General features: G+C 34.6%; 1 long non-coding RNA gene across 2 annotated transcripts; it reads right to left on the bottom strand.

Moving 5' to 3' along the window:
* Positions 1–360: 360 nt before the first annotated feature.
* Positions 361–2,556, bottom strand: LOC147643033 (uncharacterized). Of its 2 annotated transcripts, XR_015272658.1 has the most exons (4): positions 1,341–2,556; positions 791–873; positions 474–716; positions 361–405 (listed from the first exon to the last, which is right to left on the bottom strand). It is a non-coding gene; the product is annotated as an uncharacterized LOC147643033 (long non-coding RNA). The 2 variants fall into 2 exon arrangements; XR_015272657.1 differs by lacking the exon at positions 1,341–2,556 and having other exon boundaries at positions 791–1,325.
* Between the last annotated feature and the right edge of the window lie 16,309 nt (positions 2,557–18,865).

The raw sequence follows: 18,865 nt of genomic DNA, 5'->3' as shown, positions 1-18,865 counted from the left end.
CTACTAGTCTAATTGTCTAAATTAGTATATATATGTAGGTAAAAGTTGGATTTTATAAATTTTTAGTGATCACCATGAGCAATTATTGGATGACGTGCAGACTGTTCCAGAAGTAAAAGAAGATTCTGATAAACTTGTCAAATTAATTTTGAAATGGACAACTTGGAATACTTTTACTTTGTTTACCGTTAAAGAACGATATTTTAATTTTTATTTTGGAAACGTAAATCTCAAATCCCAAAACTTGTGTGCTCTGACACAGGTTGTATTTGCTTCACCGACTACTCAAGCATTTTCAGTCGTTTCATAGATAGATAAATTAAACAAAATGTTAAATCATAAATAAATTTTATATATTTTTGCCTTGCTAAAGAGCAGTTCCGAATCGCACGACTCGGTTGACATCTAAAATAAGACAATATATATTTAATTGAATATTTAAATAAAATATGTCTTAGTTTATGAACTTTTACCTCCGAATACGCAAGGGGATCGCACTGAATCTGCCCGAAGAAGGTAAAAACGAGTACGTTCCCCTGTTCCCCTTCAGTTCTTGCTGCAAAGCATTGGCCGCTTCTTCCAAGTTTGGCTGAGAAATACCTGCCTTTTAAGAAAGGATCAAGAATGGTGGCGATGCATGGAATGCTCCTTGTCTCATACGGAAATAATCCTTCCCGTAAACGGGTCTTCTTAAAATCCGAGGCTAGAATTCCGTCCTTTGTTTTTAATTCCAAGCCATGAAATTATTAATGAAATGAATACCTTTCAGGTGTTATATTAACACACTTACGTTTCAGGTTGTTTGGAAAGCCAGCATCGATGTTGGCAACGAAGTTTCTCCACCTTTAGCGGCAACGAAAAAATACTTGGTAGCTGTCGGCAGTTATTTAGGGTAGTAAAATAGATTTTCAAAATAAATAAAATGTGGGTAACGCATTACCAGGAAGCAACGCTATGTATGTATGTATGTAAACACAAGAGCATAGTTCTATCAACTTTTTCTTAATTGTGAAAATTGTATTGCAGTAACCAATTTAAGCTAATTTAGGACCACCTCAGCCGAAAGCCACAGAAGCTATGCATGGCTGATATTTATCCTATAGTTTAACTTATAATTAATTAGGTATACAGTGTAAAAATAATTTAGAGCCAAATGTACTTAAATTATAAACATGGTTTCGAATTACACTTTAATATGGATTTCGCTTGGTAATGGCAACTTGAAATTTAGCCTATTGCTGGAGAATTCCATTGATATTAGTGTAACATTTTAAATTGGTAAATATTACAATAAATTACTTTTAAATTGAATTATAAAATATAAATATAATATTACTTACATGTAATATCTGATTTTGTAATAATTGTTAATATGAACGCAAGAAGTTTAGATTAAATTGATAATAGGTATACTGGCATATTTGAAATAAAGTTGAACATCTGATAAATTATAAGTATATATTTCTAACATATTTTTGATGAGTGCTTTAAACCTGGCGTCACTGATCGTCTCATAGCTCATTGTGCAATGTACGGTAGAAGAGCGTCTCACGAATGGTTCATGAAGAGGCAAGGAACGAAGTCTGCTGCTCAGAGAGAGAACGAGGGTCTTTACGAGTTATGTTTTTAATCGCAGATATAAAAAAACTTACTAATTGATAACTGAAACACGATTAACTAAATTCTATTAACCCGTTCTCCTCAATTTGTATCCACCGCAAGGCATTTGGGGTCAGGCAAGTAAAAAGTAAGTAAGTAAAAATATTTTTGTCGCACAACTTACAAACCCCTAAACCTCTTAATGGAATTATCCACACTTATCGGGCTATTCGCAATGGTAGGTGACCGAAATTTCAAAACCGAAGGAAGTCTGTAACCACTCCCTGGCTCACTGTTCCTTGCCTTGCCAAGTGGCCCGCATGCAACCAGAGTGCGGACTATTTTGCGTTCCTGCATGGCACTCCCACCTCCCCTTCCTTTTTTCGTTGTGCATCCTGCGGAGGTTGCCACCGTAATTTACCAACTATATCCGCTCTGCTGCCTGCTGGCTGCTGCCTACCACCTAACCCTCTCCCGAGCCCATAGGCGCTGCTGCTAGCAAGAAGCCGTCTTCGCTGGCTGGGCCCGGATGCGGAAACGTTCCATAAAAGTGGCATATTTGCCGCATCCTGTTTACAATACCTGGTCCATAGATGTGCCCAACTCTTTCTTTCTGCCACTGCTGCAAACAATGTGAAACTTTTTGTGGTGGGCTGGTAACTTTGTTTCCCGCTTCTACGTAGCCTCTGATAGGTTTTAAGCCATTGTGGCAGGGGTCCTCTTCATTAGCAAGGACTAAGTTTGGCATGTGAATGAGTCAATTTGATACTCTGGTACTTTTGGCTTTCACCTTATAATGCCCAACGTATATTATTCTCTTGACAATGATTAATTTTTACTTACGGTAACACAATCTATAGGCTTTCCAATATTATTATTAAACCACAGTTTTAACATTTTTCCTGTCGTTCGTGCATCGTCAATCAATCAATGTTATGTTCATTTCAATTATTGTTGTTAAACTATTATCTTAGGGTCTTAACCTTCTTGCCAGCACTCTGCACAGTGTAAAGTTATGCAAATGGGAGGGCATTTAATTCAAATGCAATTGTATTTTAATACCCTTGCAGGGTATTACAATTTCAGTCAGAAGTTTGCAACGCAGTGAAGGAGGGACCTCCAACTATAAAAAGTATATATATTCTTCATCAGGATCAACAGCCGAGTCGATCTAGCCATGTCCATCTGTCCGTCTGTCCGTTTCTACGCAAACTAGTCTCTCAGTTTTAAAGCTATCTGAATGAAACTTTGTAGTTAGTTATATATATATATATAATATTTATATAATTTATTTATATATATATATATATATAATATTTATATAATTTATTTATATATATATATATATAATTTCTATTGCATTAATTCCCAGTGATCGAATTTCAATCTGCAAAGGTATACAAACTTTGGCTTGCCGAAGATAGCTTGACTTCTTTTTTTAAATGCCTCTGCAATGATTTTTCTTAAAGTTACTGCCTTTTGAAAATCATCTTAAATTTTGGCATATTTTTGATCCCTTGATTTTCCTTTAGTGTATTTTGCTCTTGTGCTACTTAGATACTATTATTTCTATAAATACCTTACTTTATTAAGTATAATAATAAGAATAAAATAGGAGTTAGGAGAATAGTTAAATTTAAATAATTGTTGCAGGTCTGAAATACTACAATGTATAGGATTCCTTAGGTAGTTCTCCCCAGTTTGGGTTTGATTTTATTTTTAGTTGCTACACGAAATACGCTTAGGCCTTATGTACATGTGGCCGGGAAGGTGGATGGAATACAGCTAGATTGGACCCATTTTCTAGTTCTTTTTTGCGTGAGAAATTTTCAATTAATATGCGCAATTGCAGACGAGCAGGGGCGCGATTGCAGGCATGAGAGTTTTTGCATTTTTCGCATAGAAATTTGTTGCTTTGCAAGTCCGCCTCACGATAAAGCTCACTGCATCCCCAATCGCTCGCTTTCCGCTTCAGGTTAGCAGTTGCGTGTCCTTTTTTATGGCTGGAACGACATATGCAACATTTCATATTCAAGTGTAAATTGCATCGCAGTTGCAGAGGCGATGGAAATTTCGAGAGATTCCACATTTTTAGTGGAATGAATGAATGCAAACAGAAAATGGAGAATGCCGGATGTTCTATTGGGCGGAGTGGAGAGCCGAATTGGAACGACCGTGTTGGGCCTGGTGCCGTCAGTATGGCGTCACATTTGACAAAGGAGCTCCCATGTAGTTTGCAATACTTGGTGAACACCCATCTAGCAGTCGCCTTCCATCCATCCAAACAGCCGGCAATCCCTTCATCTGCTTCGTCCGGGCAGTCTTTTCTTCGCCGGTACTTGACGAGCGAAATTTACAATTCAAAAAGCCGCACAATTGTCTTTCACTGCCACCATTGCTGAAGGACGCCATGCCGGCCTACGTATATTTGCAGCTGCCAGCGGCTGAATATTCCTAACCGCTCTCCGTAAAAGGGGCTGAAATGGACATGAAACGCGGTCGCACAGTGGGGTATTTAACCCAAAAAGTGGGCATCTTTTGAATGCATATTAAGTTATATAAACAAATTTATAAACATTATGAAAGGAAGCTATTTCTGCACTCCGAAGTTTGTATACCTTTTGTATAATTCTTGAAATGTATATTGTAATTCTCACAAAATGTTATTAATGTCAAATAACTATATTGTGTAAAAACTAAAAAAAATCTATATATAAAATTTAATAAACAAAAAAAAAAACATGAAAATAAAATATATTAATTTACAGATGTTTTCTGAATCTCAATTATATGTATGACCAGGTACTTGTAATAGGAACAATATTAAACTAAATTGAAAATAATTATTTAAAAATCTGGAAGAAACTATGAACATAATACAGTCGTCTGATTTAAAAAAAAGCGACTACCGTTTGGGAAAATGATAGCTACCCAACAGAATACTGGCAATAATAGTACGACAAATATTTCCTTATTCTTAAAAAATAAATGACCCCGTTCTAAAACAAAAAAAAAAATTCAAGGGTAATGAGGCTTCTTATAGGGCGATTTTAAGAAAAGGAGTTGGAAAACCATGAGAAAACCCATTTAGATTTATATTAAAATTTTTTAGGAAAGTACGAAATACAGCTGTACTTTGAAAACATTTAAGTTTTACTTAGTATATATATATATATAAATTTTTTGTTTAAGTGACGAGGTAAACATTAAAAAAACAATGTATTTTTACCGTAGCTTCACTGTAAACTATTCCACACAACGTGGTTCACCCGTAAATATTTTGAAATAGTCGAGAAATCAGGAATCAATTTCAAATAATTATACAATGTTTTAGGACCCCTAATTACTGTACCATAATCAGCTATTTGTAATTTTATACAAGAATCTAGAAAAATTGCCAATACCGTTGGTCTGGCCAAATGCAAACTGCAAGGCATACAAACATTGGGTTTTCACAGTTAGTTAGCTTTATACTACATTTTCCCTCCTACGAATTAGTCCTCTCATTAGAAGTGGCCAGTACCTGGTGTTTTAAATGTTAACATCCCGCGGAGATGCTTTCAGCAAAAGGACGCCACAATTTCATCAAGTTAGACCCCACCCTTTCAGACCTGGGTACATCACCATTTGTGTACAGTGTAATCACCTCAACAGCTGCCAATCATCATTAAAGATGAATGGGGTTGTGTGAGGGAGTACAAAAGTGTCGGATCCCGCATGGGTATCGTGATGGTGTTCAACTCCTCTCAGGTCGGCAGTCTTGCGCCTGTCGCAATTTCAAAGGAATTAGAAGCTTTAACTATAAAACCGCCAATTAGCAATGCGCTGCTAATAAATAATAAACAAGGTTTGAGAGCTGGAGAGCCTTGCAAACTTCACCCCAGGACCACTTCCAGCATCCGAATCTTTCATCAAACGTCATTTGAGCTGGATTGGACCCCGGGACTTGGAGTAAATTCTCTGGACTAATCAGGACCTCTTGAGAGCAAAGGTTTAGCGACGATTACAAATTTCGGTCCTCTGTATTGATATTTACGAGTCTCATCAAACTGCTTGAAATCATCGGACTGGAAAACAGACAGGACCAGCAGGCGGTTGAAAGTTTGTGAAATAGGTGCTCTGACTAGCGTCACTGAAAGGATTCGAGTTTCTGAAGTTTTCGAGGGCGCGGTTCAACTTTGGTGGCCATATGTCAATTTGCCGTACAAACTCGATGAATGTGGCTGAGCTAGAGAATGTATGGAGTAGGAAAATTCTTGCGGATTTCTCACTTCATTTTAAATTCGTGTCCGATTTCTGGTTCTGCCAACAACGGCGAGCAGACTGAAAAGTTTTAAACAACTTGGCCGGTTAAGTCAGGCCATAAGTGTTCCCATATTTTGGGTGGGTGGAAAGGACTGAATTCCATTTTCGTTTGTAATTTCTGCACAGGGCCTTTTGTTGTGATTCGAGAGACACGCAAGTGTTTACTTTCCCACTATTGGCACAGGCTCAGGACCCACATGAGTCTTTGCAAGATGGTTCATCTGTCTATTGGAAGGAGCTCACTGCCGGGGTGACTGGGCTTAGACTCGACTTGTGCAGAAAGTCAATAAAATGTTTGACTACTCACTGACTGGGGAGGATTAAGATTGTGTTTGTCAATGGTTTTGTATGACTTGAAAAGGATGCTGTGAAACCAGCCTCACATTAAAGTGTTAAATTTATAGACATCTTATCGTAAGAATATTATGCTGAACGGAGAAAGGTCCGCTGAAAAACCAATGTCGGGTAGTAAATTATACTCAAGAGCAGCGAACCGCTCATCGGTGCCCTTTTAAGATTATTTCTACAATTTATCGCTTAGTGGCACATGCAAGACAAACTTTTGCTGTGGCCATATATCTTTCATCACCAAAGCTTGCAGCGAAATAACCCGATTACAACGAATGAACTCCTTAAAGACTTCAATAGTGTAATGGATGAAACATGTTAGACCCCAACCCGGCCAGCGGCTCCCCGCCAACTTTCAAAGTTATTTTTTGAAAAACGCATTTCCACAAAACCGCAAGCAGCTCACAGACATTTATGGTAATTGTATGACGGCGATGATACGAACTTTACGGCCAACTGTTGTTAAAAATGACAATTAACTGCATGCCCCTCTTGAACGCGTAGTAGAGATGGAGGACTACCACGTCGTATGCGTAATTTATCATATTCTTACACGCATTTTTATTTGCATTTTCCGCCATGGTGAACACTTTTTTCATACTTAAAATTCGATTTATAACAATTTGTGGTAAATAAACTTTTTACATAAACTGCATTGGATATGGGCGTTGCAATGGGGAATGAGGACTGCAAATATTCATCTCTGTCAGACATTTTTATGTGGCTGCATTTAAGTTCAATGGACTTTTAATTTTTTTAATTGGTAGGATGCTGTTTTCTGGTTTAATTAAGTAAGAAGTGCGGAAAACACCGTTTTCTCTTTTTTATGCATTTATTATGTTCTCCATGTTTTTCTCATTTTTAGACAGAAGGCAGTTAATGTATGCAAGTTGAGTTCTGCAATTGTATCACGGCATTTACTAATTAACGTACTAACCTAATTTATTATCTATGTCTGGGAAATTTCTTGACAAATCTATCTTAATAGGAAATATTGAAAACATTGGGTCGTTTGGGATTCAGTACCACTTTATATAGCCTTGTTTATAAAGTTGGTTGTATGGAATGGATGATAGCAGTATTTACATTATCAATTGAAAGACCAACTTTCCAAGTCACCTTAAAACAGTCAGGCAAACGAGGGCTTAGCTGGGATATTATACAGGAGAAAAAAATTCGATTTGTGCTTTGCAACAACAGAGGGAAATTAAATAGAAATTCCACATACTATCAAAAGAAATTCGTGATTGGAACAGAAAAAAGAATAAAGGAAACAAACTAATGCCGAAGCTTATATACCTTAGCAGTTTCCAAAGGGATTAATTGAAATCGATGAACAAACATAAGAGATATAAAACTTATATTTTATATTTACATTTAAAAATGTGTGCGATTCGCATACAGTTAAAACCAGGATTAAAAAAAAATAAAAAAAATCTACGTTTCAGAATATTTAATAGATTGTCTAAAATGAGCAAGGTTTCCTTTTCTCCAATAATTTTCCTATGGTTCCTATGTCGACGTATCCAATAGAAAGTAGTTTATTTGAAAAGTTTTATTGAAATGGTACAAAATCTGAGAGACTAGTTCGCATAGTAACTGACAGACGGACATGGCTAGCTATCGGTTGTCGATGTTGATAAATAATATATACATACATATACTATATATTGGAAATAACTTCTCCTGCCCTGCAAGTCAAACATTTGGTCTAAATTAAAATACCCCGCAGCGGCATAGAAATTGTGACGCGAAATTTGTAACCTCTCCGATGTAAAACACATACCCAACATACATAAATGATGTTTGAGCAAGCTAGACTGAATAAAATAAATGTAACATGAATAGAAAACTTCAAGTGAATGCAAAAAAGAGAAAGTAATGGCAAAGAAGCAAAGCAAGTCTCGTGTAGCAAGGACGTCTGACAACGCAACCACGCAATGGACCCTTTGGGCAGGCGAAGGACAATGCAGTCGTGTTGAGTTCCGGGTCGCGTCGGGTCGGTTTGTTCATTTTCACACTTTCTACATACATATCTGCACTTGCCTTAATTAGATTGTGCCTTGGGTGCATATTTACTAGGAAAAAGGTCGGATAAAGGAGGAGAGTCGACACAAATGAGATAACAAAAGAATTTCACACGGTACAAAAAAAGAAATGGGACGGAAAAAGTTAAAAATACAAAAGTCGATGAAAGGTCCTAAGAAAAATAAAACTAATAAAAAGGGAAAAATCTCCTTAAATGTAAAGAAACAAGAAGGAAGCTAACTTCTGCACGCCGAAGTTTGTACACCCTTGCAGAAAGCAATTCATTCATTACAAATTAATTAAATATTAAATTTATATATCTGTGTTAAAAGAAATCGAAGTAATGCCTACTTTTTTACATTCACATTTAATACTATATTTACAGTTAAATAGTTACAGTTTTATATTAAAAGTTTTGCATTTTCATCTACATTTAACGATCTTATCTACGGCAGCTGCATATATGATATAGTCGACGGATTTCCAAAAACAATCCAAAATTCGAAATGTTAGAAGAATATAAAATTAGATGAAATTATGTTAAAAACAGGAAAATAAATACTTCCCATTGTTCCTATGCCAAATATATGATATAGTAGTCCCTATATACCTATATATGGGTGAGAGCATATCGAAGACTAACTGTTTCGATAAGATAGTTTTAAAACTAAGAACCTAAAAACGGACGGACAAGGCTTTATCGACTCGGTTGTTGATGCTGATCAAGAATATATATACTTCATATCACTGCGTTGTAAACTTCTAACTAAAATTATTAAACCCTGCAAGAGTATAAACAAATGAAAAGTTATAGGTTCTATGCTAAGCTTTCTGCTTTCTGTTTCTGTTTGTTACAATATTCTTAGTTAAAATTGCATGGCAGGCAACTACAAGAAGTCCTTAACCGATTTGAGTTGCCAACCTTTCTCTGTCAAATACTATTACTGATAAAGCATTTTTGTCAAACAAATAATACCATGGACCTTCTTCAGAACGAATGGAACTCAATCCGATCTTAAAGATGATTTCAAAATTTCCGTCTCTTAAAATGCATTTATTTCAAAAGAGCTCAGCAGAAATATATTGATGAAATCTATGCAATAAAAAATAAACAAATTATATTATCAAGCTTCGTTCACATGAGAAAGGAGTTGTTGATGGAGTTGGAGCACTTATAAAACGAAAAGTTTGATATGTGACAGTATCAACAAGTATTTTTTACCGGATTCATTCTGTTTTTATCAGCAGTCTATTATGTAAAGGGAGTAAAACTATTATATATATATGTACATATGTATATCTCTACAGGAGAAATTGGAAAAAAAAAAATTTTGAAAAATAAACGAAAAATGAAATATGTTCCCCTTTTTTCCGTTTTTCCATGCCATTTTTGCTTAAGCAGTTTTAAAATTCAATAGAATTAAAATTTAAAATGAAATCAATTAAAGCAAAAATTCGCCACCTTTACATTAATTTTTACTTTCCCTTTACGGATTGCTTTGGTATAATTTAACGCGACAAAAATATTTAAGGAATTTGGTCAACAACAAGAATTAGAACTAAAGGATCTTGGGAAGTGGAAATAATTGTTCGTTGTGTAAATACGTTTGACTATCTCTGTGTGAACTTCCAAGTCATATTCCAGAGCAGACTCACAAAATAGACAGCAGTTAGTTAGTACCATACCGAATTTCACAAAATTGTATTATTTTGCAATACACTTGGCCCTCGCTTAACACGGGGGTTACGTTCCTAGAAAATGTCGTGTTAAGCGAAATCGTGTTAAGCGAATCATGGATTCAGTACAAAATAAGGGGTTACGTTCTCAAAATTCAAAACTGGCAGCAATTAAAATTTTTGATTGTTCAAATTTGGTCGGTTTTTATTAAAGTTTTATTTTACAAATTACAAGTTAATATTTAACTAAAAAAGTGGCTTCATGTAATTAATAATTAATTAATAATAATAATTAAACTTAAAAATGGTAAAAACAAAGGAGATCATTTCATTCTATTAATATCATTCATTGTTTAAGCCAGTTAATTTTATTTTTTAATGGCTCTTTATAAAAAAAATCAGTCATTTTCGACTGTTTTGTAACCTTTAATGCTTCTTTATAGCACTCCTTATAAGGCATAAGTATTTTTTCCAAATCGTTCTTAAACTTAAGTCGTCGTTCGATGACCGGATCTGCATTTATAAAGCACGATTCTAAGTTACTAGCATATGCGAATCCTTCTTGGAGCTTTTCTATTGTTAAACTAGGAACGGTTTCTTCAGAGCTGCTGTCATCTGATTTCGAATTGTTTGCTTCATTCACAGCAATCTCAAGCAATGATTCGTCATCGCCTGATGCATTACTACACAGCAAAAGTGTAAAACGATCTTTTTGTGCCTTAAAGCCGGGAGCTACTTTTTCATTCTTTGATAAAAAAGTTCGACTTGGCATTTTTTTCCAGCAAAGTCCAGTTTCATCCGCATTAAAAACTTGGTCGGGCAGGAATTCCTCTTCTTTAATGAACCCCTGAATTTCTTCTGGGTATGTGGTAGCAGCTCCATCATCGGCCGATGCCGCTTCGCCCTTAAATTTGAGGCTATGAATGGAGAACCTTTTTTTAAATTTGTCCATTACTAGCAACAAAATCTATGCTGGAAGACGGCTCTCCATTTCGCTCGAGCAGTCCATAAATCCTGAGTGCCTTTTCTTGAATGATCCGCTGACTTAAGGGGATCTTTTTTTCGTAGCTGTCGTCAATCCAAATGCTAAGTGCTCTTTCCATTTTCTCTAAAATTGGTGCACGTGTTCTACTGGTAAATTTTGTAGAGATAGATAACCCAAGGCTCCCTGCACGTCGTATTTCAGTTTCATTCCTTTTGATAGTGCGAACTGTTGCCTCATTTAAATCAAGGCTTCTTGCAATATCCGTGGCAGTTTGCCCATTGTCTAAACGGTTTAGAATTTGTATTTTTGTTTCTATAGAAATGACTTTTCGTTTTAAAGGAGCCCTGTTCCTTTTTTCTGCCATTGTAAAAGCTGAAACTAATTTATTTTCATTGTGTATTCACTCTTTGATTTAATCAAGCTGTACTTACCACAAAATCTTTGACTTTTTATTTACGCGTCTGCAAAGCTCAAGATTTTTGCACCTACTACAACACGCGTACATCTGACAGATTATATGTTGGATTTCCCTTTTTCGACAAGTAACCCATGCGTATGACACAGGCACAAAGGCACTAACGCGATAAACGCAGTAAAAAAAATACATATCGATATTTTGCAATCGTGTAAGAACGAGGTTTTTAGCGTGTTAAAGGGGGAATGGGTGCAAATTTGCAACCGTGTAAGACCGAGTTAGTGCTAAAAGAGTTCGTGTTAAGCGAGGGCCAAGTGTATTTACAAAAGCAAAAAATAGTAATCATAATATTTACATATGCTAAGAACAAATTAAGTCCCCACGAATTCGCAGGACCAATCCAATTTAAATGCAAATAACTTAACATTTGAAGTTATCAATTAAGTCCAAAAATATGGTCGTATACTTTTTATAGTGCGTCTCTCGTAAATGTTTCATATCTTTGATAAAAATAATATTATTTAATTAGTTAGTAGTTTAATGTTGAAATGCATTAAAACCCCCCGAAGGAGATTTGCTAATTATTTCTGTAAGAAGTTCGCTCGGGTACAGAAAGATAGCAAATGTAATATTAATATGACCTCAACGTAAGTTTTTCGAAAAGCTCAGCTCGAATGGCTTAATTTGATGTAAAAAATTTTAATTGCATACATTGTGCAAATCAAAAATTTAAAGAGTTATATGTACGAGAAACATCTTCCCTCCTTCATTACTCTTGTTACTCTTTTGGTTCTGGTTGTTGACTCCCCGCGGGCAACTTGCTCTGATTATGACAGTCGGGCTTACATGCCAGAAACAATAAGACCAACATTTACTCTCCCGAAAAGGCATAGTTCTTGTTATTATGGCTTGGTCAATGACATACTTTGTCATTTGTCTTCTACAAGGACAGAAGCGCACAGAGCATTATCACATATAATTCCTGGGGTAATTCTCATGTTAAACCGAAGATACTCAAGAAATCATGGTCCTGTTTGTCTCAACTAACAATTTTCCCATTTAAATGCTGATGGTAACCGCAAAAGCACGACTTTGCTTTCCCCGTCGCCCCAGCTATTCCATTCCGACCTGGATCCCTTCACACGAGAGTGCGCCTTCTTGGCATGTCCTCTGGTAATTACTTGGGCAGTTCCTGCTGCTGGCTGGGGCCGTGATTGTTGAGTGAGAAGTAGTTGTTACAGTTGTCTGTAGCCTGCACGGAACATGTCAGCTTTTCCCCGAGGGAGGGTCCTTTACTTGCATCACCCCATCCGTCCCGTTGCTTCCCCTTCCGGGTTGTCAGTCGCTAGCTGACGCAACTTCCCTCAACCAGCCCTACTTGACCTGGGGGTCATCATCGGTCCCGCGGTGGCGCAGACGTTGTTGTAGGTTTCTGTGTTTTCGTGGCTGAAATGTTGTTCTAAATTGTTAATTAGGTTTTTGTATACTCGTTTTCTAACAGACATGTGGGACCCACAAAAACACAACCGCTGCGGCACTCTTCTAGTTAAAAACTTTAAGGTTTCGGTGTTTCAGCTCAAACAATAATCTCTAGCATTTTAATGCCCTTGAAGAATAATTCAAATACTACTCCTTAGCAGAAAAATCATTCTATTTTATAACCTTGCAGGGTATTATAATTTCAGTCAGAAGTTTGCATCGCAGTGAAGGAGTCACCTCCGACCATATAAAGTGTATATATTCTTGATCAGCATCGAAGTTCTATCTGCAAGGGAATGTAAACCTCGGCATGCCGAAGTAAGATCTCTTCATTTTGAAAAAGAATCAATTAATTTAACTACACAATGTGTACGTACTCAAAATACATTCATTATAATGTAAATGGATTAAGCTACTCAGATTAATACATTTTAAAATTTCAATAACATTTTCTCAAAGTTAGTTTTGCAAATAACTAAATGGGCAGGCAAAAGAAATTAGTTCTTCAACATTATTTGATTCAAAGTTTCCAATGTGTTTTTTAAGGAATGTGGTGAAAAGAAACTGTACTGTACATGTTGAATCTTTGATAGTTCCAAGAGTGATCTTCCAATCATGACATGGGATGTACCGTTATAAAGCCCGAACAATTAATTCTACGTTATTATTTATTTTTATCCATTTGAAATTCCCTTGACACGATGCCACAAATTGAACAGGAAGTTCGGAAAAAACAATTACTAAACCAAAAATCCTGTTTCATACAGAACATTGGCAAAACGTCACTAAGTCAGTGTTAATAGTGTAAAAAGCATTATTAACAAGTTTGGCGAGACTTTTTCTATTTAAGATTTTCCAAGAGTGGGAGAAAAAGAGGTCCAAGGGATGAAAGTGTTGACAATAAGGTATTGACCTTAATCCACAAAGACAGAACGATATCCGTTCGAGATTTAGCAAAAAGATCAACAATTTCAAGTCGAGTACAGAAAAATTAAGAATCATCACAATTTAACAACCGTTTGATACCGTAACATGAAAAAACTGATCCGAAAAAACACACACAAACGACGACAACGACTGTATACAATAAATTTAATGTATTAACTCGAAGAAAAGAAATAATTCCTACATTTACAACTGTCACCTATGTATATTTAATTTACAGTTGTATAATTACAGTTTTACATTCACAGTTTGCACTTTCCCTTATTTGTAACGATCGTTTGTGTGGCAGTATATAGATATAGTCGTCCGATTTTCATAAAATTTTCAGTAAAAATTTAGAATATTATAAATTTCCGATTTTTTCTATGGCAGCTGTATGACATAGACCTCCGTTCCGACATGAGTGTATATAAAAGACTAACTGCAAGGTTTCATTCAGATAGCTTAAAACCTGAGAGACTAGTTTGCATAGAAACGGACAGATGGACAGACGGGCATGGGTAGAACGATCGGCTGTTGATGCTAATCAAGAATATATATACTTTTACTGCACTGCTTACTTCTGAATGAAATTAAAATACTCTGAAAGGGTATTAAAATAGGGCTCTGTAAAGTTCAGTTCTAGAAATGTTAATTAAAAGACTCGTGTTAAGTCTATCGATTGTTAAAGTCATTGTTGAAGTCAAAAGGTAGGGATGGGAAATCAATATATCAATTATATAAAATAGAGGCCGCGTTCGATATTTTCGATGTTTTGACAGCTAAAATTCGATAGTATTAATAGTATCGGTGTTTGCACGGTTATTTATAAAAATTAAAGTTAAAGGCAATTTCGAATGTTTTTCCCCATATTTAATGGGTGATAATCGAGATCAAAATAATTTTATCAGTTCATAGGGAATTAAAAATTATAAAAATAACAAACAAAATGTTTACTTAAAAAGTAGATATTTAGTTTTTGTTTTTGCTTTTCTAGATTTCTACAGATAAGGCATTGCAGACATGTGTTAAAAACTATTTGTGTGTATCCGCCACCTCAACGGAAAGCAATAGAATGTTTAGGAAGGCACAACTGAAAAACAAAGCGCATTAAAATACAAAAATTTTGATAAATTAGCTTTTGTTAATCCAAATGAATGGATCTCATTTAACGCTTAAGTTATAGGTTTATTTAGTTTTCAGTTTTAAAATACATGTGTTTAGTTACTATAACGTATTGATTTACATGTTATAAGGTTTTAGATTTTGTATTAAATATTGTTGAAAATATATACTGTTTGGTTTTAATGGATAACGTGAATAAAAAAATTTGAAAATGCTAGTAACAGGTTTTAAAAAATTGCATGGCAAAAAGGCGATACATGTTTTCCCACACAAGCTTCGAAACATCGATGCAGGTAAACTTCGATGTTTTTCAGCTCTATTGCTCGTTTCTCAGACGCTTTATCGATGAGAAAAATAAAAACATCGATGTTAAAAAAAAAACATCGATGTTTTAAATGTTTTTCGCCGGTCTAATAAATATGATTTCACCGCTGAACTTTCAATTTAAAATGCTGGCTTCAACAACGTTTTTCTTTTATTTTTAAACGACTTATGGTTTATCGTTGCTCAGCCAATGTGGGTTTTCAAATTACGAAGTAAAATAATCGGAAATCCAACCTTCAATTGTAAATGGTGGCATGCCTGGCAAATCAAGTGAGTTACAAAATACTGTTGGAAAATTTTGAAGCTTCGCTGGCATCGCAAACTGTATCTATAGATTTGTATAATACCAAGCTTCCTAATAATTGAAGTCTAATTTTTTCAGTTTGCAAATATGTTTTATTGTGTTATTTGCAATAAATTTGAATCACTTTTTTAGTTGAAATAGACATTTTTATCTTGTCAAGGGAGAGCGGAACCACGCCCTTGTTTTAAAAAACTATTCAGTCTTCTGACTTAATATTATTGTGTAAAATATTCTAAAAATCGGACTACTATATCATATAGCTCCAAAAGGAACAATCGAGAAATTAATACAATTAAAAATTATAACTTTTTCAGTTTTCAACAGATTTTTATCAAATTTAAGTTACAGCCAGTAACTTTACAGTTATTATTCTACAATTTTGTGCCAAATTTTATGAAAATCGGACGACTATATCATATAGCTGCCATACAATCGATCGTTAGATATAGAGAAAAATTGTTAATATTTTAAGCAAGGCTTATAATTTAATCATGAATCGTTAAACAAACGAAGAATGTTTGCAAATTATTGAATTTTACTATCAAAAAATAAATAATAGTTAAAAAAAAAACTTAAAAAAACACGCTTTTATAAATAACAGAACTAAGAAAATAAATAATTTATAATTACAAACGAAATTATTAAATTCAGACCAATAGTATATAAGTATAAACAAGATCACTAAATTCAGAGTTAAAAGCGTGGGGGGCACCCGGAGACACGGTAGTATCTCGCGCCAAGTACCTGTTATTTTTTTTTCTTTAATTAATTATATCAATCATTTTTTTAACATGTATTCAGTTCGACTATTGCTATGAATTTGTCATTTGACTGATATACATAATGCTGTCCACTAAGCACAACGTTTAAATACATACGTGACGAGATATTCTACAGCTGCACTGTTTTTGTTAATCTAATAATTTTTTGTAAATATCAGAGATTTTCTTTTATATTTTATGTTTACAGAAATACATTTATCATTGTTTGTAACAATAGTTAAACATGTACTTGGCAAAGCATTGCACAGTGAAACTGTTATTTGTAGGATTTTTCTATAATTTCATAATTCCTTCCTTCCAGATATTTGTTCCAGATAGATGTTCCAGATAGTTGTCCCACGCTTTAAACTCTGAATTTAGTGATCTTGTTTATAATTATATACTATTGCTCTGAATTTAATAGTTTTGTTTTGTAATTATAAATTATTTTCTTCTTTTTAGTTCGGTTATTTATTTATAAAAGCGTGTTTCTTTAGTTTTTTAAAAATATTATTTATTTTATATTTTTTAGTGTGGGTACCTATAAACGCGTGTATATGTAATAGTTATTTTTCGTATTTTAGTTTGATTTATCAATAATCAATTTTTGCGGACATGTAATTATGAAATATCTTACGAACTATTTCGTAATCTCATTATTTCATATAAGGCCTCTTTGTTGGATGGGGATCGCGAGATAGCTCTGTCTCTCTTACTCCTTTAAGGAGGATCTATAAATCAGAAATTATCAATCCTGACGATCCTAATCAGGATAATAAAAATTTTTTATGAAATTATTGCATTGTTATCGGTCCTTGAGAAGTATGCAAAGTTTCAAGCTTCTCAGATACATATATGGAAACCATTGAAAATAGTGTTCTAAGATTCCGTTACATACATATGTATGTACATACGTCCCAAACTATTAAAAGCGTATTAAAAAGTGTTCGGTTTCCTCGAAGGTCGAAGCTTTCATTAGCGAGATACCGGCAGAAATGTTGAAAAAAGTATGCCAAAATTAGACTAAGCGGATGGAGCATTTAAGGCGGAGTCGCGGCCAACATTTAAATGAAATTATCTTTAAACATTAAATTATATTGACCATACTATCGACTCAAATCAAGATTTCATTAATTTAAATTTTATCTGAATTTTATGAGTTTTTTTTCTTTTTAAAGTGGGAAAGCTCTTAAAAAATCACCCTTTATTTTGTTTTTATACCCTTACAGCTAGTCACTATTTTGCAACGCAGTAAAGGAAACATTTTCGACCCTATAAAATATATCTGTATGTATGTATATACAGTCGAGTCCCAATAATACGAAATGGCAAAGGGATCACTTTTTTTACGAATTAGACGGGAATTCGATTTATCGAGATTTCTATTGGCCGGGGCTCAAAAATGAAAGAGTTGAATAAACGGGGCTTTTAATTAAAATTAAATTAAATTAAAATTAAACAAACATAAGAATAGAAGGAAAATAAAACAATAACATAAAATTATATTAACAAAAAATTAAACAATTAAGCAGAAACATTAAATTATAAAAAACAAAAATTCAAGCTTTAAAATAATTGGTAATTTTTGATTGCTTGGTGTTTTTTTCTTTTATTTTTTCCATTGCGTTTTCTAAACCTATTAGGTTGTCAAAGACACTTTTTGGCACATCATGGGTCGAAAAATAATGTTTAAGTTGAGGAATTAATGCTCTGGCTTGTAAATTCGTTAAAATTTCTTCTCCATCGGCGTCATCATCCTCGCCACTTTCAGAATTGTTGGGCAAAACTTCCTCCAAAATTGGCTTGCATTATAAACTCTTTTTTCTGTAGAATTGATGTTATTGTTGATGGAGCGACATCGAATTGTTTTGCCACCTCAATTTTCTTTGTTCCATTATCAATCGCCGAAATAATGTTTTTTTTTTTCGCGATTGATAACGTCTTTTGCGTACGTTTTTGTGACATTTTCACAGGACGATGTTACTCTCCGAAAAAAATCAGAAAACTTAAAGAAAACAGCGAGAGAAACACAAAATTCATAATTCATAGCGACATAAAGGCTACATAGCTGTCTGCAAAATCTAACGGTCTTTACTACAAAAAAATTCGCATTTCGAATTATCGAGATTTTCGATTAAGCGGGGAACGAATTATCGGGACTCGACTGTATATACATATATTCTTGATCAGCATCGGAGCATCAGAGTCGGTCTAGCCATCTCCGTCTGTCCGATTATATGTATGTATGTACATATGTATGTATGCAAGACTGGACAGTCAGTTTTGAAGCTTTATTTATGAAACTTTATAGTTAGTCTTATCACTAAGCAAGAAACACATAGAGGAGTCAAACAGTACCAAAAAGTACTATCACAAAAATGGCTGAGCCTGGAACCCCAAAGCACCGGAACGATATGTCTAGAACCCCAGAGTGCCTTCGGCTTTTTCGAGTTCGAAGCAGTTGTTCGAAACCGAGCACAACAAGAATTCACTTTTCAGTGTAGTGTTGGAGAAACATCGATAGTGATCACTATCGATGTTTTCGATAGTGATAGTTGAAAACATCGATAGTATCGATAGCTTAAATACAA

This window comes from Drosophila serrata, unplaced genomic scaffold (assembly GCF_035046125.1).
Source record: "Drosophila serrata isolate PLE 108 unplaced genomic scaffold, ASM3504612v1 contig_301, whole genome shotgun sequence".
In the NCBI taxonomy this organism is placed as follows: Eukaryota; Metazoa; Arthropoda; class Insecta; order Diptera; family Drosophilidae; genus Drosophila; species Drosophila serrata.
Note: the sequence above shows the minus strand (reverse complement) of the source record. Positions and strands in the feature narration are given on the sequence as shown.